General features: G+C 43.2%; 1 protein-coding gene across 2 annotated transcripts in view; it reads left to right on the top strand.

Annotated features, from left to right (window-relative positions):
• The first annotated feature begins 223 nt into the window (after window positions 1–223).
• The window catches only part of tbc1d16 (TBC1 domain family, member 16), a 93795-nt gene continuing 70832 nt past the window's right edge, over window positions 224–23186 (top strand). The window contains exon 1 of one of the 2 annotated variants that reach the window (XM_070858216.1): window positions 224–293. The gene's annotated coding sequence lies outside the window, so the exon portion shown is untranslated. Of the gene's footprint in view, window positions 294–458; window positions 871–23186 lie in introns of those variants that run through there. The other variant, XM_070858215.1, reaches the window with a different exon arrangement.

Genomic DNA, 23186 nt, shown 5'->3' with positions numbered 1-23186 from the left:
AAGCAGCCAATCTTTCCAAATGGTTTTGAATTCTCTGATTTTGCGAGCAACATTATTTTTTTTACATGTTTAACTCTGAAATGAAAGGGTTTGGGATACCCGGCAGACATGTTTCCGTTGCTAAGAAACGCAAACAACAACCCCCGGCCGCTGACCGAGTCACGGGTCGGACTGTACCACTATTGGGGGGAGGGGAGTGTGTCCGGGTGGCAACAATGGGAAGAGGAGAGGCCAGGAGTCACTGAAGTCCCGGGGGTGGTGGATGGTGCATCGAACAAGGAGTTCAATCTGAGGTAATGAATTAGAAAGCAGGGTGAGTAAAGCCGCCCGGTAATGTGACCGGCGGCGTGTGACAGTCCCCCATCTCCCGCTGCAGTGTCGGGGTCTGGAGCTGCAATCGGCGGCATTGCCTTCCCCGCGGTTCCCCTTCATCCCAAGGGAAGACCAGAGCCCCCGCTTTGTGCTCTGGTGAACCGCCGCCGACAGTGCAAAGAGCACTTTTTTAAAAAAAAGTGTTTTAATATAGTTTATTAATTAATGTCTGTGATACGGCGACTGTAAAGTGTGCCTGGCGGCTGAGGCCCGGTTTCCCTGGAGACGGGACGGCCCTGGTTCTGGCCCCCTTGCCATTCGGGTCTCGCCGGCTGATTCGCTCCATTCCCGGTTTCTGATCAGGAAACGGCCTCTGACAGACAGTGAACCGGAACTCGTTCCTGCTCTGCCCGTGTTTCTCCAGCTTTAACGTGTGTCAGAACAGCAAGAAAAGGTTGGGGTGCAGCAGAGTGGAGCTTGGCAACATCCCAGTCCTCATTCAGTCTTTTCAGGGGATGTTGAATCAGCGGGGCAGAGACTACAATGAGCTTTAAGCGGGTAAGCACTTTATTTTTTTGCTTCCAAGTTGTTAGGTTTCATTCTAAAGGTATTTGGAGTTGTAGACTCACGTCAGAATGTGCTCAGCACCTGCGCTGAGAGCGCTTTAAAGGGGGCATCCTTGTTTTATTGGGGAAGTGGGCAGTTAGGGCACTAGCAACATCAGGCAGGGAAAACAGTGATAATGATATTGACAAACACACTGGAAGACTGTAAATCTGTTCTTGTAGGTTTTTTTTTAATCCAAGTGTCCTCATCCTTGAAGGCACTAACTACTGCTGGGTATAGTTCCCCCATGCCTTCAATATTCACTGTGGACATTATTTTGTAAGCATGAACCTAGACAGTGGATGTTGACTGGTTATTTGACCAGGATCTGGGGTAACTCACCCTGTTGATTTGAAGATAAGAACAAAGATTTTGAATTGTATCTGTTGGGGAAGATTAATTAAATACATTATAGATGGCAGGGCAGGCAATGTGTTACTGCTGCAACATGTGGCAGCTGGTGGACACCATTGAGGTCCATGGCGACCACATCTGCAGCAAGTGCCTGCAGCTCGAGGAACTTCGGCTCCGCGTTGATCAGCTGGAATCCGAGCTGCAGACGCTACGACACATCAGGGAGGGCGAAAGTTACCTGGACGCCGCGATCCAGGAGCTAGTCACACCAATTAGATTAATTACTTCAAATTCGATCCGTGGTCAGAACTACAAAGGTAATAATCTCAGGATTACTACCTGAACCACAACCAAATTTGCATAGGGTAAATACGATCAGAGAGTTAAACACGTGGCTCAAAGACTGGTGTGGGAGAAATGGGTTTTGGTTCTTGGGACATTAGCACCAGTACTGGGGTAAGAAGGAACTGTTCCGTTGGGATGGGCTCCACTTAGACCGTGCTGGGACTTGGGTCTTGGCAAATCAAATACGTAACTACGGCTACAGAGAGGGCTTTAAACTAATTAGTGGGGAGGGAGGGTTCAGATGAGTGAAAATTTAAAAACTCAAAAGAATAAGGAGAAGGCAGTAGAGCAGGGTAGCACGGGGGGGGGGGGGGGGGGGTGGAGGGAATGAAAACCAGAGCGTGCCAGGAAGGGACAGAATGTATAAACGTAAAGGTGAATCAGAAAGTGGGGTCAAAACAGGACAAAATGGTTTTTAAAAAAAAACTAATTTAAAAGCTCTTTATTTGAATGCATGCAGCATTTGTAACAAAATAGATCAGTTGATGGTACAAATAGATACAAATGGGTATGATCTGAGCCATTACAGAGACGTGGCTACAAGGTAACCAAGGCTGGGAACAAAATATTCAGGGATATTTGATAATTCGGAAGGACAGACAGACAGACAGAAAGGAAAAGGAGGTGGGGTAGCACTGTTAATAAAGGATGCGATCAGTTAGCGAGAAACTATATTGGCTCAGAAGATCAAGATGTTGAGTCAATTTGGGTGGAGATAAGGAATAATAAGGGGAAAGAGTCGCTGGCGGACATCGTCCATAGGCCCCTTAACAGGAGTTACACTGTTGGACGGAGTATAAATCAAGAAATAATGGAGGCTTGTAAAAAAGGAATGGTAATAATCATGGATGATTTTAATCTTCATATTGATTGGACAAAGCAAATTGGCCAGGGTAGCCTTGAGGAAGAGTTCATCGAGTGTATCCGGATAGTTTCCTTGAACAGTACGTTGCGGAACCAACCAGGGAGCAGGCTATCTTAGATATGGTACTGTATAATGAGACAGGATTAATAAACGATCTCCTAATAAAGGATTCTCTAGGAATGAGTGACCATAACCTGGTTGAATTTCAAATTCAGTCGGAGGGTGAGAAAGTTGGATCTCAAACCAGTATCCTAAGCTTTAATAAAGGAGACTACAAAAGTATCAAGGCAAAGTTGGCTAAAATGGACTGGGAAAATAGATTATTAAAGTATGGGACAGTTGATGAACAGTGGCAGACATTTAAGGAGATTTTTCATAACTCGCAACAAAAATATATCCCAATGAGAAGGAAGATTGTAAGAGAAGGGACAACCATCCGTGGCTAACTAAGGAAATAAGGGAGGGTATCAAATTGAAGACAAGGGCATACAATGTGGCCAAGAGGATTGGGAAACTTTTAAAAGCCAGCAAAGAATGACTTTTTAAAAAAAAAAAATAGAAAGAGGGAAGATAGATTATGAAAGTAAACTAGCACGAAAAATAAAAAGAGTTTCTACAAGTACATAAAAAGGAAAAGTGTGGCTAAAATAAATGTTGGTCCCTTAGAGGATGAGAATGGGGAACAGCGAAATGGAAGTAACATTGAACAAATATTTTGTATCGGTCATCACGGTAGACGACACTAAAAACATTCCAATAGTGGATAATCAAGGGGCTATAGGGAGGGAGGAATTTAATGCAATCACTATCACTAAAGAAGTAGTACTCGGTAAAATAATGGGACTAAAGTCCTCTGGACCTGATGGCTTACATCCTAGGGTCTTAAAAGAAATGGCTGCAGAGATAGTGGATGCATTTGTTGTAATCTACCAAAATTCCCTGGATTCTGGGGAGGTCTCAGCAGATTGGAAAACCACACATGTAACGCCCCTATTTAAAAAAGGAAGCAGACAAAAAGCAGGAAACTATAGACCAGTTAGCCGAACATCTGTTGTTGGGAAAATGCTGGCCATTATTAAGGAAGCAGTAGCAGGACATTTGGAAAAGCATAATTCAATCAAGCAGAGTCCGCATGGTTTTATGAAAGGGAAATCATGTTTGACACATTTGCTGGAGTTCTTTGAGGATGTAATGAGAAGGGTGGATAAAGGGGAACCAGTGGATGTGCTGTATTTGGATTTCCAGAAGGCGTTCGATATTGTGCCACATAAAAGGTTACTGCACAAGATAAAAGTTCACAGGGTTGGGGGTAATATATTAGCATGGATAGAGGATTGCCTAACTAACAGAAAACAGAGTCGGGATAAATGGGTAATTTTCCGGTTGGCAAACAGGAACTAGTGGGGTGTCGCAGGAATCGATGCTGAGGCTTCAACTACTTACAATCTATATTAATGACTTGGATGAAGGGGCCAAGTGTAATGTAGCCAAGTTTGCTGATGATACAAAGATGGGTGAGAGAGCAAATTGTAAGGAGGACACAAGAAATCTGCAAAGGGATATAGACAGGCTAAATGTGGGCAAAAAATTGGCAGATGGAGTATAATGTGAGAAAATGTGAGGTTATCCACTTTGGCAAAAAAATAGAAAAGCAAATTATAATTTAAATGGAGAAAAATTGCAAAGTGCTGCAGTACAGAGGGACCTGGAGGTCCTTGTGCAGGTGCAGGTACAGCAAGTAATCAGGAAGGCAAATGGAATGTTGGCCTTTATTGCAAGGGGGATGGAGTGTAAAAGCAGAGAAGTTCTGCTACAACTGTACAGGGTATTGGTGAGGCCACACCTAGAGTACTATGTACAGTTTTGGTCTCTGTATTTAAGGAAGGATATACTTACATTGGAGGCTGTTCAGAGAAGGTTCACTAGGTTGATTCCAGAGATGAGGGGGTTGACTTATGAAGTTGGACCTATACACATTGGAGTTCAGAAGAATGAGAGGTGATCTTATCGAAACATATAAGATAATGAGGGCTCGACAAGGTGGATGCAGAGAGGATATTTCCACGCGTAGGGTAAACTGAAACTAGGGGACATAGTCTCAGAATAAGGGGCTGCCCATTTAAAACTGAGATGAGGGGGAATTTCTTCTGAGGGTTGTAAATCTGTGGAATTCTCTGCCCCAGAGGCTGGGTCACTGCATATATTTAAGGTGGAGATAAGACAGATTTTTGAGCGATAAGGGAATAAACGGTTATGGGGAGCGGGCAGGGAAGCGGAGCTGAGTCCATGATCAGATCAGCCATGATCTTATTAAATGGCAGAGTAGGCTTGAGGGGCCAAATGGTCTACTCCTGCTCCTATTTCTTATGTTTGTATGGAAGAGGGAGTCAGTGGAGGTTAGCAGGGACATGGGTGAATGGGTTTTAGTCTGGGACAAGATATGGACAAGGGTGTTTTGAACGAGTTGGAGTTTATGTAAGGCGGAGCTTGGGAGGATGGTAAGGAGGTCATTGGAGAAGTCGAGTCTTGAGGTAACAGAAGTGTGGTGGTGGAACTAAATAGTCAGGTCATGGAAATTGATTAGATTTGGGATTGGAAGGTAGAACAGGGCACAAATAGTACACAGATTGTGCAGTGTGTGGCTTAGCCTGATCATGCAGCCAGGTGAGTTGCATTTAGCAGGAGTTCTGGCTTAGCCACAAGTTGATATCAAATAACAATGTGATAAAACTGAGGTACTTGTGGAGTCAAGATTGATAGTGGAAAGATAAAGCTGGGTATTGTCATCATGCAAATGTAAATTGTCAAATCCCTACAGATAACATCTCTGAGGGGCAGCATGTAAATAAGGAAAAGAAGGATGCCATGGGATACTCCAGAGCTGACCATGTGGGGTGAGAAGAGAAGCCATTGCTGCTGCTGGCTACATTGGGAAGGTAGACATAGAATCAAGAGTGTACCATGTAGAAAATCCAATGGATGGAAATGGAGTGAAAAAAGACGTTGGATTTATATAGCGCCTTTTATGACCTGAGGATGTTCCAAAGCATTTTGCAGCTAATGAAGTACTTTTGAAATGTAGTCACTGATCTAATGTATAAAACACAACAGTCAATTTGCAAACGTCAAGGTTTTACAAACAGCAATGTGATAATGACCAGATAATTTGTTTTTTGTGATGTTGATTTGAGGGATAAATATTGTCCAGGATACTGAGAACTCCCCTGCTCCTCTTCGAATAGTGCCGTGGGATCTTTTATGTCCACTTGAGACGGCAAACAGAACCTCGGTTTAATGTCCCATCTGAAAGACAGCATCTCGGAAGTTACCATCTCCGAGTGGTAATTGTCAAATGCCACCGAGGTGTCTAGGAAGACAAGTAGGGATGGCACACCGTGGTTGCATGGAAAGGGGGAAGGAGTGTGCCAAATTTCAGCTAGGCCCACGGATATACTTATCCAGGCTGAGGAGCATGAGGTAATGGGGAGGACCTTTATTCACACGGTAGTAAACATTCTAGAATGTAGTGTTGAGCGGGCTGGAAGTTAAGAGAGTTGGAGGATAGTGGATGAGAAGGATGTTAGAAAGGCTGTGCCCAATCAATAAACTGGATGTGATATTTGTTGGGAAAGGGAGCTGAGACAGTTGGAATTGCTATTCTGGGAAATAGTGATCGGTAGTGTTGGTCACAGCTGAGGATGCCTAGGCTTGAGCATGCTGTGGCCACATCCATGAAGGACTCAAACCTGGACTGCAGATAGGAGAGGAAATTAGAGGTTTGGCAGCTGACAGTCAGGAGTTCAGGGTCAGACAAATAGTGGAATATATGATTCTTTGGTATGTAGCTTGAACTGTTCGATCACTTACAATAATTTCAATTATACTGTTTTTAAGATTGCAGTTTATGGCCCTGTTGGAGACTACCAGGCTTTACCTTTGTCATAAATTTCAGGCTTGCCAGCCAAAAATTACGATCAACACAGCTTTGACGACTCCATTTTTTCCAGACGTGCACTTTTTGTTCCTGTGACTGTCATTTTGTCATTGTGTTGTACGCCTAGTTTCAGAAGGAAAAGATTTTGCAGGGGAGTGAAGATAAAGAAACAAGCATATTTCATTTAGTTGATTATTTTAAAACACCTGTGTATTTGAACAAAAGTAATTTTATGTACTGTATTCCTCATCCTTGGATTTTCTTAAGCATCCTGCTGGAAGGAGGAAAGTTAGCTGCACTTTTTACTAAGTGCCTTTAAATCATAGTGCAAATCTGAAGCTTTTGTACCAAGTGAGTGACTTTGCATGGTACAGTTGGTATCTGGAACACAGTGAACTGACATTTGGGTAACCATAATTCTCTGTAAAGGATGTTGGAAGTTGCAGTTTAAAACTGCCTTTTCATTGATTGGACATGTGTAGTATCCCTGTTTATATAGTATGCCACAATAATTTAAATATTCTGTTATTCCTGCTGAGTATGCATTCAATGCTTTTAAAATATTTAATTGTTTCAAACAATTTGCCATTGCTTCCAACATACCAGCTTCTGCAGTGGACACCTGGTGATAGTTTTATGCAAGTTTTCAGGATATTTGGTGTATATGATGACAGCTTTAGCTATTGACATTTCCAGGGAATGTCTGTACATAGAACTTCCAGAAAAACTATTCTGTGGGTGTATTGTAGGACTGACAGCCTGACATCCTTGGAGGGTTGGCTTGGGATTTGAGAGTCTATGATGTACATTGGGGATGTGTAGTATTATTCTGAAGGATGTTTTCATTCTACTAAATTCTTGATGGATTTTTAGGTTAAAAATTCTAGAGCCCTTCAGTTTCAAGGGGCCACTTTAAAACTTGAACCAAAGTGCCTGAGGCAGGTGATAACTGAATTTTATACCCCAAATTCAAACTCCGTAATATTTTTTTATAATGAATAGTGATTATGATGTGAATCATGCGGCTTGTAATGCCAGGTGCCAATTCTACTTTGCTGACCTGTCATTTTTATCATTAATTGTTGCTATGGCAGCAGCTGGCTGCTTAATCCTTCGAGGGCTACAGCACCAGGACTGCAAAATAAAAAATAGAGTAAGGTTGAAAATTATTATGCATGATTTTTGTACTTTTAAAATATTTGGTAGATTACCAAAAATCTTTGGCGATTCAAGTAAATGAAGCAGTAGTCCATCTGTGAGTTGAATAAATGCAGAGACCAAGGGAGAGAAGGTTTGTTAATTAGGCATATACCCCAAAAGGAATGCAAGTGCAACTATACAGAGTGATAAACAAAATATTAATTATATCAGTAAACGTGAGAGAAAATGTTGTCGTAACACAGTCATGCCTAAGAATTGCATAATTTGTCCTCTCTGTGAGCAACCATTTCAGTGCACCCTGCCTCTTTTCTCCTTTTATAGCCCCAATGAGATGAGAAATCTAAACAATTCAGGACAATCTGAATAATTGCACTTGGATAAGGGTTTCTGTTAACTTGTATGTCAGTCCTAAAATTCTTGACATTTACACTTTTATCTTGACAACATCAACATTTTTAGTGTCTAAAATCAGCTTTGCTTCTGCCAATGTCTGCGTTAATATGAGTTTACATTTACCCCGGGGCCACAAATGCAAGCTGTAAATCCATCTGCAATCCAATCTGTACCTTTCTTAGTTTTTTTGTGGGGATCGGCATTAATGGCCTTTTTGTTAAAATTGTGAAATAACTTTTTCATACTTTCCATGGACTCTCTGGGCCATGTACAGTATATCAGCAGGGTATCTGCCATTAATTCTCTAAGTTGGTTGAGAGGAGACACGAGAGCAGCCTGGATACAACTATGGGCTCAATTTTCTTGGGTCATTTACGCTGTTCTTTTAGCGCATTTTGTTTTGGTGTATTTCTTTTTTTTTCCAGAGTTTCCCCCTGCGATCTGCGGCGGCATACCTGACTTAGTTACGATTTTTCTAGCCCAGTTTTTTTTTTGACACCATAGGGGCGTTCCCTCATGTCCTTTTTTAATAATTTTTCACAGTTTGGCCAAGATCTTTTCCTCCTAGGTCGGCCTATCTAGCCACTCCCGAAAAACCTTCTGGGCACTTAAGAAAACCAGCGCACATTGAGAAATCGGCACTGAAATACGACTTAGTGGAGAGAGAGAGATTTAACAAACAGTTCTTTTGTACTTAACTTTAATAAAATTATTCTTGCATCAAACTTTACTTTAAGATCACTTAAACTGAGATCACTTACAAACTTTTAAACTTGTAAATTTACATAAGTTACAAAAAACTTTTAATTTGAGAACAATTGCAACAGTAAGAACAATAATAATAACAACAACAGCAAAGAAAGGCTGCACCCACCCATCTCTCCTCCACCTTATTCTAAGACCGCCCGCTGCGCTTGGTCTTGGACAGGCGGTGGCGCAGTGTTTCTGGGCTTGGTACAAAGCTTATTCTTTCTAACATCTCGGGTACTGCACACCTCTTGAGGGTAGGGGGGCGTCGGCAGCAGGCATCAAGTAGGAGGGCCCAGGCGGCAAGCTGGAGGGCCCGGCTTTGGGCGCTTCCGAGGCTGGTGTGGGGATTGCAGTTGATTCTGTCAATGGGTGCGGGGTCAGGGCGTGTTCCCTTATATAGTAGCAGCTAACTCCAACATGCTGTCCCTCATGCACCCTGACAGTGTCTCAACGACCTGCAACATTCCCTCCCTCATATGGGCAAAACTGTCTCAACTACCTGCAGCATTATCTCCTTCATGGTCAGTGACCTTGTTTGCACCATCTCTGACATTCCCTCCTTCATGGCCACAATTCCCTCACTGATGGTCTCGGACATCATTTCCTTTTCGTGCGTCATTGCTATTACTTTTCCCGACAGTCCCGCTACCTCATCACTCACCCCACTGATGGCATCCAGTAGTGATCGAAGGTCAATGCTCTCCGCACTCAATGACATCACCTGAACCACATCTGTTAGATCCTGCACCTTAGGAGAGCGCAGTTGAGCTCTCCTTCCCCTCCTCCCCACAGGTGTGACTGGGACCCTCGGCTGCAGATGCTGCAGCATCATTTTTCGACGCAGACCGCAGGCTCCACTCCCCCAAGGCGACTGGACACAGCGCGGCACTAAATTTGAATTATAGATCGGGGAAACTTTGGAAAATTATTTCCGGCGCATTTCTGGCCTAGAAAAAGAGGCGTATCTCTGGCACTATGCCAGAAAATGGGCTTGGCAAAATTGAGCCCCATGTCTTATTGGTTTGATGTGCTCATAACATCTGAACACTGTAAAACCACTGAGATTTGAGCACAGTTAAGCGTAAGAAGCCATGTTAATGTATTTACAGATAAAGTAGCTTCCTCGGCCCCTTTTACTGCAGGGTCCTGGACTGTTCATATTGTGTATTTTAGGGAACCTTGTATTACACTAAAAGGAAATGCAGCCAGGGCTTCGACACAAGTGGACTCTGAGGCATCACTGCTGATTGGCATTGACCCCACATCCCTTGGTGAAGTGCTGCTGTCCGAGGTTCCAGGAGGAGGATGTCTGGCTGTGATGAACTAAGCCTTTGATCAGGGAGCCAACTTCCTCTGTCATTTCCCTCAAGGTGACTGTACAGTCTATTGTACGTCTGTGTGCTGGAATTTACTCTAGGATGGGTTCCACTGTTGGCAGGAAAGTATTCATCCAAGTTCAAATGGATGCTGGAGATCTACCATTCTGCAAGGATTGCCTCAAGTTATAATGCAGTAAGGAACCAATTACTGCAGAAGGAGAGAAAGGAGTTTCTTAACTCTTTCGCCCCCCACCCCGTCCGATCCCCTCATCCTGCTCCTCAATCACTACCATCACTAGGCCCATTTTCTTCCTGCATCCAAAGGAAATAGTTTGGAAACAAAACAAGTTACCAAAGTGATGTACCTGAATTCTACATTTTATTTTCAAAGATATTTTTAGTTAATGTTTAGCACAATAATGCTGTGTCCTTCCAGGTTATGATCCCTTCTTCTGCTGATGGATTGCATTTGAATTTTCTCAGTGGGTGGGATTTATTCCTTACTGGTGCTCATTTTGGAGTTGGGAGTTGTTCCTCACTGACCGTGGCCATTGCTTTTGAAATGCTCGAACATCATGTGAATAGGTTAAGGGAGGTCATTGCCGGGACCTTTTTTGAAGACCGTTTGTCAGTGCTGCAGATTAAATCTCTGTGACTATTTGAAATTTGTGTAAACACTTGTGTCAAATGCTAGTAAATCTCTGGTTACTGGAAGATTAATATTGTGCTCCTATTCTTTAACTTTGTTTTCTCTATCTGCATGAATTTTGATAGTTCTCAGGAAGACTGCTGGACTTGATAGTTCTCAGGAAGACTGTTGGATAGACTAAAACCGGTCACGTAAATTTTTTGAATCAGCAGAAGCAAATCATGTGTTGGTTGCTCAGCATTAATAGGAGGCCTAGAGTGGGCTATTTCATATTGTTGGACATATTGTGGCATGAGACAGAAAATTAATACTCAAGGCATAAAATAACCATAACATTTCATCTGGTCAACAGAGTCTTACTAACTTGGATTTCACAAAGCCACCTGTTCAAAATGCACCAATGGTTGCTTGAGTGCCTCAGTGGATCAATGTACTTTGTAGTGTTGAACCATAAAACAGGAGAGCCTGTGGTTAAGTCAGTCTCTGGTTTGTGCTAGGTTAATTGGGTGGCAGTGTGGGTGCTACAATTAGACTCTGGGTACCTGAGCTATAAAGAGATGTCAGCCAGGGTCCTGTACCTAATTGTTATCAGGGCAGGAAGTGAACTTTGCCTCCACAATCAAGTAGCCCACATATGCTTGCTGTTCAGGCTCACTTTTGAAGAATGTTCAGCTGGGCAAGGTACCAGTGCAATCCCAACACCTGTGAAACTATGCCAACATAAATCATTCCCTTCAAAAGAGGTGAATAAGGAAAAGGCTGGAGAGAAAATAAATCATGGACTGTGTAATTATGCAGACTGAATTCAGAGAGGAACCATCCAGATTATGTCATAGTGACTTGGATTTGTGAACCTGGAAATTAACCTTAAACTCGTTGGCTAGTGTGATGCTGCTAACATGGTGGGCAGAATAATCTGCTAGTAACATGGTGGACAGAATGCTCTGATGCTACAGAATCTCTGAAGATTTATGCTATATTTAAGGTACTGTTAAATGTACATTATGGGATAATCTTGAAATTGCTATCTTAATAGTACCCTTATTGTTTGCCTACCCTCAGTTATGTGTGGTTTTGCATTTGCATTTAGCTAGTTATTTTCCTTGTAATCACTTTCAATATACCATGTACAAGTCACACTGATCATGGCTCTCAAAAACAGTAATGCAATTTTCTTTTAACATTTCAACCTACCTTGAGTACCATTTACTTTGAAGGTTGCCCTAACAATCAGTGGTACTCCGTCATAGGATACCTAAGGGATGAACTGTCTGCTATGCAACAGTGGCTCCATTCTAATTGGTGTATCTCAGTCACTTTCAATCAGATGCACTGTAAAACAGCTGAGCCTCGGGTCATAATATCTGGCCTCACCACCTTTATAATCCAAGAAATGCTTTACCAGCATTACTAAGACATTCTAGATTCTCTTCAGTCAATATGTGATCCAGTTGATTATTGATGAGTTGCTCCTTTGATTCCAATGTAGAATTCTTTATAGAGCTAGGCTTCCTACTTACGACTGTGCAGAGTCTTGTCTAAACTATTAAATAAAAACTCATTGACACGGAGCTGGGGTTTGTAGATCTGAGCTTACAATTTACCCAAAGTGATGACTCCAAGTGCAATGTTTGGGCTTTATTGTTGTAATCTATTTTATTTTTAGCCATGCCTTTTATAAAAAAAAAATGTTTTATTTTTGTAAACTTTGATATCAGTTTCACATTTTTGGCTTCTTTGCCTTTATTTTTCAGTGTCAACTTAATCTGTTTCCTCTGTTACCTCTTTTATTACTCTTTCTTTTATTGATCTCTTCCCTCTCCAATTTTCAGCTTATGGTTTTTTTTTCTTCCCATTGGCTACTAGTATTTTTTTGTTCCCACTTATGCTGCCTCTTCCTTCTCTCCTTTTCCACTTTACTTTCTCCTTGGTCTTTTATTTCTTTCACTAATGTTAAACATATATAGAATATTATGTTAAAGTTGTATCGAACCTTGGTTAGACTACATGGAGTACTATGCACAGCTCTGGTTTCCATATTATAAGAAGGATACAGATGCATTGGTGTAGGTGCAAAAAAGATTCACAAGGTTAATACCAGAACTGAGAGGAGAGACGTACCAGGAAAAGCTGAACAGGCTGGGGCTCTTGCCTCTAGAAAAGAGAAGGCTGAGGGGTGACTTGCTAGAGATCTTTAAGATAATGGGCTCAAGTTTCGGACCCCCGCTAGAACGGCGCACATCGCCTAATTTGTGGAACAGAAATTGCACCGAAAACCTACCACGCGATTCTCGGATATATGTCGGGCCGTTTCCAGTTCAGCGCGGCGCAGCAGGAGCTGCTGGGGGCGGAGCTACAGCCCTGCGCCAAAAAGAGTGCAGGCAGTTGCGCGCGTGCGCAGTAGCTCCTGGCCCTCCCAACGCGCCCTGTCTCCGGGCGATGACCCTATCCCTGGCCGAAGGGACGTCGCCCCTATCCCGGGCCGAGTGGCCTGACTGCCCTTACCTCTTCCGCGGCGGGCCCGCCTGGCATCTCCTGGAGGCGGGCCCCGCCCGAAATCCTCGTCGGCGGCAGCCCGTCCGAAGTCCTCGTTGTCTGCGGGGCCCGCCCGGCATCTCCTCGGGGGCAGGCTCCGCCCGAGCAGCTCTTCAGGCTATTGGAGGGCTCCCGTTGCTGCAGTAGGTGAGTAGAAACTTTAAATTTTTTATTGATTTTTTAAAAAAATTAATTGTTTTTGATTTATTGGTTGATTTATTGATTTATTTATCATTTATTATTGATGGCTCTTTATTGGTAAAAGTGAAGTGTTTAATGCTTTGTAAAATTCCCTAACTGCCCCCCCACTCCCCACCCCGACCCCCACCCCCGCCATCTCTCATTCCCTGTGCCTAATTCCTAAAATGTAGGCAAAGATTTTCTGAGCGTACAAAAATCTACACTTACTCCATTCTAAGTTAGTTTGGAGTATGTTTTCGCTGCCTAAACTTGCTAAACAGGCGTAAGTGGCTGGCCCCCTTATGGAAAAAAACTATTCTAAAACAAAACTATTCTAACTAACTAGAATTGGAGGAAATTAAATGCAGAGAATTGCAATTTTTAAGTTGCTCCAAAAAAAAAGGAGTAACTCGAGCCAAAAGTTGAGCCCAATGGGTTTGATGAGGTAGACGTAGAGAAAATGCGCCCAAGTTTGCCCCCAGGGTTAGAACAGGCGCGCCGACGTTTTAGAACAGAAACGGTGCCGATTATTTACCTTGATATTCTCCCCTCCATCTGGTCGATCCAGGCCCTTGGCGCAGTGCAGCAGAACGCGTGAATTGCACGAGCGTGTGCAGCAGCTTGAGGCCCCCGAAGCTGTGTGGGAGAGGCCCAAAGCACGCCGCACCTAGCCCTGGCCGAATGAGCTGTCAGGGCAAAGATCGGACTCTGGCCTCCCTCCCTCCCCTGCCGTTTAGCTCCCACTTCGCTCACTCCCTCTTGTTTAGCTCCCGCTCCCTTCCCCCTTTCCCTCCCCCCTGTTTAGCTCTGCAGCGGCGGGGCCCGCCTGCCAGGCATCTTGCTGGGGGCGGGCCCCGCCCGAAGACTTCGGCGGCCCAGCCCGGCTTCAATGTCCTTGGCGGGGCCTGCCCGCCCCGCCTGAAGTCTTCGGCGCGGCCCGTTCAGCCTCCCTCCTTCTGTTTTCCCCCCCCCCCACTCCACACGCCCCTTCCGCGCGCCGCCGCCCCCCCCCCCCCCCCCCCAACCTCTCGTTCCCTACGCCTGATTTATAAGTGTAGGCAAGATTTTTCTGAGCATACAAAAATCTACACTTACTGCATTCTAAGTTAGTTTGGAGTAAGTTCTCGCTGCCTAAACTTGCAAAACAGACGCAAGTGGCCGGACACGCCCACTTTTCGAAAAAAAAATCTGTTCTGTAATGAAACTATTCTAACTCACTAGAACTAGAGCAAACTAAATGCCGAGAATTGCAATTTCTAAGATACTCCATTCTAAACTAGTTGCTCCAAAAAAATAGGAGCAACTCAGGCTCAAAGTTGAGCCAATAGTTTCCACTTGTGCAGGAATCCAAAACCAAGTCATAAATATAGAATAGTCACTTATTAAACCAATAGTGATATCAGCAGAAACTTATTTACCCAACGAGTGGTACGAGTGTGAAAAGTGCTACCACAAGGAGTAGTTGAGGTAAGCACATGAGGGAGAAAGGAACAGAAGAGTTCGATGAAGTAGGGTGGGAGGAGGTTCGTGTGGATCAGTAACGCCAGTACAGACCAGTTGGGCCGAATGGCCTCTTTCTGTGCAGTACACTTGATGTAACTTTATACGATCAGCCTGTGCTACATACAATTCCCCAACCAACAGAGCAGATAGATAGGTAGCCTTCTTTGTCAATGTGGATTAGTTTCATCTACATTACAGATCATGTGTCACAGTAGTTGCTGCTAAACAACAATTTTTTTTGAAAAAGCAGCAAGCTGGCTTTGTGATATTCTAAGAAATCACTATGAATTATTGAATGCAGAGCCATTTAACATTAACAAACTGCCTGATAGCCAGACACAAGACTTCAGCCTAGTACAAATTTTGGATTTAGCAATAGATTGCAATTATAAGGGCATATGGTTACTCTTTAACAATAGGCTTTTGTGGTGTGCAGCAGTAGTTTTGAAACTGTCCTGTGTGGCGGATCGAAGAACCTCGACCAAGCTTCTGAAAAACACTGGCAGGTCCCCAAAAAAGTGTGTTGCAGAATACGTTTTTAGCATACTGCAACAGAAACAATGTATAAGTAACTCGCACAGAAAAAAATGCGAAAATCCAATGACTTTGTGGACCTCCCCAAGGTTCCAAAAGCTTGAGTTTGAAAACCAATGGTGAATATACCACTCAAGCCACACTGTGGTAATAAGCTAATGCAGCATGGTGCTTTAAAGTATTATTGCAGTTTTTCTAATACAGGTAGTATGGCCCCAAGTTTCCACACGCGGCAAAACAGGCGCCCCTCCGAGCTGGGCGCCCGTTTTTCGCGCCGAAAACGGCGCCTGTAAAAAAAACACACTATTCTCGAGCGCTTTGCAGCTCAATGGCTGCTTGGCGCGGCGCACAGGGGGCGGAGCCTACCACTCGCGCCGATTTTGTAAGTAGGAGGGGGCGGGTACAATTCAAATGAGTTTTTTTTCGTGCTGGCAACCCTGCGCGTGCGCGTTGGAGCGTTCGCGCACGCGCAGTCTGAAGGAAACATTGGCACTCGGCCATTTTAAAAAGTGCTGCAGAAAAAGTGAAAATTTGTTTATTGAACCCTTGCAAAGGCTTGTATTTTAATTTTCTTGATATTTCTGTGTGTGAGGGAGTGCATTCTGTAATTAAAGATAGACTGTGATAAACGGGACACATGCACTTGCTTGAGACTATTCAAATTCTTTGTAGCTGTTCAATTTTTAAAATGTTTTAATAAAACCACATTGCCCTTCCATGATCAGCACTCAGGCTTCTTGCAGCTTTCTCCCCCTGCCGTCCGTCGGGCCCGACAGCAAACGGCTGCCTCAAGTACTGAGGCTTCTTGCAGCTTTCTCCCTCCCTCCCACCCTCCCTGCCGTCGGTTGGGCCTGACGGCAAACGGCTGCCTCAAGTAATGAGGCTTCCTGCAGCCTTCTCCCTCCCTCCCTCCCCCTGCCGTCGGTCGGTCTCGACGGCAAACCGCTGCCTGAAAAGCCTGCCTGAAGCACTTTCACACAGGTAGGAACATGGTTTATTTAATCTTTTCTTTGCTTATAAATTTTTATTCAAGTTGGATTTACTTGTATAATATTTGTATAAGTATAACTAAGGATTTATTGTAGAATTTAATGACTTCCCTTCCCCCCCCCCCCCCCACCTCGTTCCCGACGCCTAATTTGTAACCTGCGTCTGATTTTTTAAATGTGTAGACAAGGTTTTTTCAAGCCTACAAAAATCTTCACTTGCTCCATTCTAAGTTAGTTTGGAGTACGTTTTCACTGTGGAAACTTTCAAATCAGACGTCAGTGGCCGGACACGCCCCCTTTTGAAAAAAACATTCTGTTCAAAAGTGAAACTGTTCTACCTGACTAGAACTGCAGAAAACTTAAATGTGGAGAATTGCGATTTCTAAGATATTCCGTTCTCCTCCAGTTGCTCCTAAAAATCAGGACCAAATCATGTGGAAACTTGGGGCCCATATATGGAGAAGAGCAATTGTCCTGACACTTTGGGCCCAAGTTTCCACATGATTTGCGCCTGATTTTTAGGAGTATCTTAGAAATCGCAATTCTCCACTTTTTTTTCTGCAGTTCTAGTCAATTAGAACAGTTTCACTTTGGAACAGAATTTTTTCTTCAAAAGGGGGCGTGTCCGGCCACTGACTCCTGATTTCAAAGTTTCCACAGTGAAAACGTACTCCAAACCAACTTAGAATGGAGCAAGTGAAGATTTTTGTAGAACTGAAAAAACCTTGTCTACACATTAAAAAGTCATGCGCAGGTTACAAATTAGGGGTCCAGAACGAGGTGGGGGGGAAGGGAAGTCATTAAATTCTATAATAAATCATTATTTATACTTATGCAAATATTATACAAATAAATCCAACCTAAATAAAAATTTATAAGCAAAGAAAAGATTAAATAAACCATCTTCCTACCTGTGTGAAAGTGCTTCAGCCAGGGAGAATGCTGCAGGAAGCCTCACAAGTTGAGGCAGCCGTTCGTTCCCCCGCGGGGGGATGGAGGCAGCCGTTCGTTCCTGCGGGGGGGGGGGGGGGGGAAGGAGGCAGCCATTCGTTCCCGTGGGGGGGGGGGGGGAGGAGGCAGCCGTTCGTTCCCACGGGGGGGGGGGGAGGGAAACGGCTGCCTCAACTTTCTGAGGCTTCCTGCAGCCTTCTCGCTGCTGCAAGAAGCCTCAGTGCTGATGTGCTGATGGCAATGTGCTTTTATTAAAAAATGTTCAAAAATTAAACAGCTACAAAGAACTACAAAAATGGCCGAGTGCCAATGTTTCCTTCGCACTGCGCGTGCGCGAACGCTCCAACGCGCACGCGCAGGGTTGCCGGCAGGAAAAAAACTAATTTAAATGGTACCCGCCCCCTCCCACTTACAAAATCGGCACGAGTGGTAGGCTCCGCCCCCCTGGGCGCCGTGCCAAGCAGACATGGAGCTGCAGGGCGCTCCAGAATCGCGCTTTTTTTTCTGGCGCCGTTTTCGGCGCGAAAAACGGGCGCCCAGCTCGGAGGGGCGCCTGTTTTTTATCGTGTGGAAACTTGGAGCCTTATTGTTAGGACACACAGATAGACTCCAAAATCCTGAATACTAGAGCTTGTTGAAAAAGTTGTTTTTCAAAAACAAATGTGATCCTAGGTTTTAAACGTTTCAATCAGATTTTGTTTAAATAAAATAAAACAGTGGCTGAAATAATAAAAAGTGTGTAGATTTATACTGTCATCCACAGTATTTGTACTTATATGCTTGCTACCTTCTCTGAGTAGGATTAAGTATGCTGAATCTCCATGTTTATGCTTCACCCACAACATATTAGTGACTCTGTTGCTGCGCTATTTTGAGAGTAAAATAAATTTTAAAAACCCTCAAGCAGACTGGGCAATTTATTTAAAAAGGTGGATATTAGCAAAGTGAATACTGCATTCGGAAAGAAATATTACTAACAGGCTTTGCTGGCAGGAAGTGACGACCATTCTCTGGGTTATTTAACTCCACTGTTTTATGGTTAGTTTTTATTGTCATTTAAATAAAAGTCTTGGAGTTAATGCACTTTTGGGTGTGGTATTGTCCATTGCAGACCATTAAGATCCCAAGTTTGATCCCTAATCTGTGCTGTATTAATTCATCTCAGCTGGACTGCAATAAAAGTGCTAAAATTAGCCTCGATGCCCCAAGGCCAAGGAAGTGAAATATATGCCAAGTTGCCTGCTCTTGATCTCTATCCTTTGAGCCTGACAGAAGTGCATGTATGAATATCGGGGAGAATATATTGGGCTTGGCTGTAATGCCTTTGGTTGAATTACCTGTTGGTGCTCACACTCTACTCTTATTTGTAGAATGGTGACTTTGATAAGTTGCTGTATGTTTGCCAATGTCAATGGGACCATATGTCATGCAGTTTTGTATGAACTGCAGTGATATCGTCATCATCACATGCACATCTACATGTGTTTATTAAGTAATGGGAAAATTAAAGTCCTTAATCTCAGATCTTTTATTCCTTCAATTTGTTCTTTGCAGTACTGTTGAAAACGTCATGTTTTTCTATCGATTACAACCAGGCAAACTCCGTTTCCATAGAATGCAAATTTGGCTCTTTGCTTGACCAGTTATTCAAGTTTCCAAGTTACTTCATCTGACGTGTTATTTGAGTTGCATTTCTACTGTGTGCTCTTTGCATGCAAGGTATTTGTGTTGCATTCATTTTTTAAAAACCTTTTTTGATTTTTATTAAATGTGCCTTGATCATTCCACCTGAAAGACCTTTTATTTAGTATAGTGTAGTCCTGCAGACTGCAGCTCTCTACATTGTGCTTCCCATCCTGCTAAGAAGATGACTGCATGTATGATTACTGTAGTGACGTCCGGCTTTCTCGCTAACTAAACAGTACTTTTGGCTGCTTCAGAGTTCTTATTTACTAAGAGGGCAGGCCTAACTGAGGACTCCCAGATAAAAATGATTGGAGAACTCTGGACTCAAATATAGATTTTATAATGAGCTTTCTGCTCATTTTGATACTCCATCTGCGATCAGCATCAAGGCTTCAGCCTCTTAAGTGTTGATGTGTTTAGGTTGCTATAAAGCAAGTAGTCTCTATACACAAATTTGCCTAATTTTATAAATGGGCAACGAGTTAAATCCAAGGTAAGACACAATTACAAATCCTGTAGTCAGGTAGCCATAAAATGATCACTGGTGCCCAAATTGTTCAGTAGTTTCAAGAGTTTGATGTAATAATTGTTAAATTATTGCAAAAAATGAAATGGACATTGCCTATTTTGAACTGGTAGCCACAGTAAGGGAGTCTCTTTGTTTCCTACTGACCCTCGACAAGTAGGAGTCTGACAGATTAGGCTTTGTGTTTATTAGAAATAGTTACCTGCATTTTTTGTGGGGGAAATGCCATTTACTGATTTGTTTCAGTTGTGTCAGTGAGGTTATGCTCCCTGAATTGCAGCAGTGCTTCGGTTTCTTCTAAAGATTGGAACATTGCTGTGAGTGTTGCATTGTGTGCGATATGTTCCCACGCAGTGGCACTTTGAGTGCTCTAGTTTCCTCAGATAACTAATGTTTGTGGCCCATACGTGACTGCACACACCATCTGTTTGCAGGTCTGAGTCTATGGGTGTGCAAGAGGTTGGACTTGTGGCAGTACTTGTTATGGGTTGATTTCAATTTACTTTGTATTTTGCATTGGATTCTGAAGTGTTGTCAAGCTGAAACCCAAAGTTGGAGCATGAATTTGCACCATCAGCTAGATTGGAACTGATGGTGCAAATTCATGCTCCAACTTTGGGTCTCAAAGGAGACTATGTGGTAAATTGAAATGGGGTACGATTGCTGTATTATTCGTTTATAGTTTGTTGCAAAATTGCCACCCATAGAGGCAGCATAAATTTGATGTGAAAGTTTCGATCACCATCAAATCACACCTGCAAAATACTATCAATAATCAGAACTATTCAATCAGTATTGTTTTTTGAGTGTATGTGGGGTTTTGCACTGCTATAATAGTTAATTATACTGATGATAACAGTTACAGACATTAGAACAGAGGAGATGGAGTGAAGAAGGGAATGCAGAAGAGTGAGGAGAAGATTTGAGACAAGAATAAGAATGAGGATGTCACAAACAGGGTGGATAAAGGCAAACCAGTGGATGTGGTGTATTTAGACTTCCAGAAGGCATTTGACAAGATGCCACATAAAAGGCTACTGCACAAAATAAATGTTCACGGGGTTGGGGTAATATATTAGCATGGCTAGAGGATTGGCTAACGAACAGAGAGTCTGGATAAATGATTCATTCTCTGATTGGCAACCAGTAACTAGTGGGGTGCCGCAGGGATCAGTGCTGGGACCCCAAATATTTACAATCTATATTAATGACTTGGAAGAAGGAGCCGAGTTTGCCGACGATACAAAGATGGGAGGAAAAGCAATGTGTGAGGAGATCATGCAGAATCTGCAAAAGGACATAGATAGGCTAAGTAAGTGGGCAAAAATTTGGCAGATGGAGTAAAATGTTGGAAAGTGTGAGATGCACTTTGGCAGAAAAAAATCAAAGAGCAAGTTATTATTTAAATGGAGAAAGATTGCAAAGTGCAGCAGTACAGCGGGACCTGGGGGTACTTGTGCATGAAACACAAAAGGATAGTATGCAGGTACAGCAAGTGATGAGGAAGGCCAATGGCATCTTGGTCTTTATTGCAAAGGGGATGGAGTATAAAAGCAGGGAAGTCTTGCTACAGCTATACAAGGTATTGGTGAGGCCACACCTAGAATACTGCCTGCAGTTTTGGTTATGAAAGGATATATTTGCTCTGGAGGCAGTTCAGAGAAGGTGCACTAGGTTGATTCTGGGGATGAGGGGGTTGACTTATGAGGGAAGGTTGAGTAGTTGGGCCTCTACTCATTGGAATTCAGAAGAGGTGATCTTCTCGAAACATATAAGATTATGAAGGGGCTTGACAGGGTGAATGCAGAGAGGATGTTTCCACTGATGGGGGAGACTAGAACTAGAGGGCACGATCTTAGAATAAAGGGCTGACCATTTAAAACAGAGGAGGAGAAATTTCTTCTCTGAGGGTTGTAAATCTGTGGAATTCGCTGCCTCAGAGAGCAGGGGAAGCTGGGACATTGAATAAATTTAAGACAGAAATAACAGTTTTTTAAACGATAAGGGGTTATGGGGAGCGGCCGGGGAAGTGGAGCTGAGTCCATGATCAGATCAGCCATGATCTTATTGAATGGCGGAGCAGGCTCGAGGGGCTGTATGGCTGCTCCTGCTCCTATTTCTTATGTTCTTGTGTTAATAAGAAAGTGTATGGGAGGCACTCAGAGGCATCTATTAATGAAGAATTTACAAATCATCAAGCTAAAGAAACAATTGATAAACTGTTTGCTTTTTTCAAAATTTATTATGGTTGGATCAGGATTTCAATCTAAAGTATTTTCATAAAGTTTATTGAAAATATTTGATACGTTTTCTGATTAAATCAAAAATTCCAATCACTTGAATGTCAGCTGTGGCTCAGTGGATAGCACTCTTGCCTCTGAGTCAGAAGGTTGTGGGTTCAAGTCCCACTCCAGAGACTTGAGCACAGAAATCTAGGCCGACACTCCAGCGCTGAGGGAGTGCTGCACTGTCGGAGGTGCCGTCTTTCAGATGAGACATTAAACCAAGGCCTCGTCTGCTCTCTCAGATCCCAAGGCACTATTTCGAAAAAGAGCAGGGAAGTTATAACCCATTATTTAACCCTCAATCAACATCACTAGAACAGATTATTTGATCATTATCACATTGCTATTTGTGGGAGCTTGCTGTGTGCAAATTGGATGCTGCGTTTCCGACATTACAACAGTGAGTATACTTCAAAAAAAGTACTTAATTGGCTGTAAAGCGCTTTGGGACATCAGGTGGTCATGAAAGGTGCTATAAATGCAAGTCTTTCTTTTACTGGTAACTTACTGGAGATCTGTCATGTTGTGTCAGTCAGCTGACTAATGTGGCATGTCTAGCAGCAAACAGTTCCAATTGTTTTATTGCAGTTGAAAGAACCCTCTATTGAGGGAAAGACATCTGATTGAAATATTCTTTCCTCACTTCCTCCACAGGAGATTGTTTCTATTCGATGGGCTTTATAAGCTGGATAATTTTATCTCCTGCTTATTGGTCTTGTAATCATGTGAGAAATTTAGTACATCTTGCTCAGCATCTACAAAGTCACCTGAAACATTTGCTCCCCAGTTCTGGTTTTCCTGACTTCTCTTTCTTTTTTGTCCAGCTCTGAAAGTCCAGGCCTCTGTTCTGGGTGCCTCTGCCAGGTTTTTGTTTCAATCCTCCCTCCTTTCCCCTGCCTTCCTGTTCTAGACCTCTGCTCCAGGCTTTCCACCCTCACCTCCAAGATCTCTAATGCTAGATTTGTCTCCCAGGCCTCTGTTGCTGATCTCAGCCCGGCATCCCAGTGGATAAGTGTTGGGGCTTAAAGAACAGGATGCAGAAACTGTTGCATTCTTTTTGTTTAGTTGATGATGGCTGAGGAATCCATTTATTTTTGGTTTCCAGCCTTGCTCCTCCCTCTTAGTCTTGAGTCTGAGCGCTCTCATACTTTTGAACTTGTGCTTGCCTCCCAGGCTCTGGCCCCAGACGCAGCCCTATGGCTTCAGATGTACTGTGGGGGGGGGAAAAAAAACAGGAAGATCATTTGGCCCAGGATAGAAATATATCCCAATATAGCTGCGAATTGCCCTCAGTTTTTTTTTAAGTAAA

This window comes from Pristiophorus japonicus, chromosome 16 (genome assembly GCF_044704955.1).
Source record: "Pristiophorus japonicus isolate sPriJap1 chromosome 16, sPriJap1.hap1, whole genome shotgun sequence".
Classification (NCBI taxonomy): Eukaryota; Metazoa; Chordata; class Chondrichthyes; family Pristiophoridae; genus Pristiophorus; species Pristiophorus japonicus.
The sequence above is the reverse complement of the archived record's forward strand: the minus strand, read 5'-3'. Positions and strand labels throughout refer to the sequence as shown.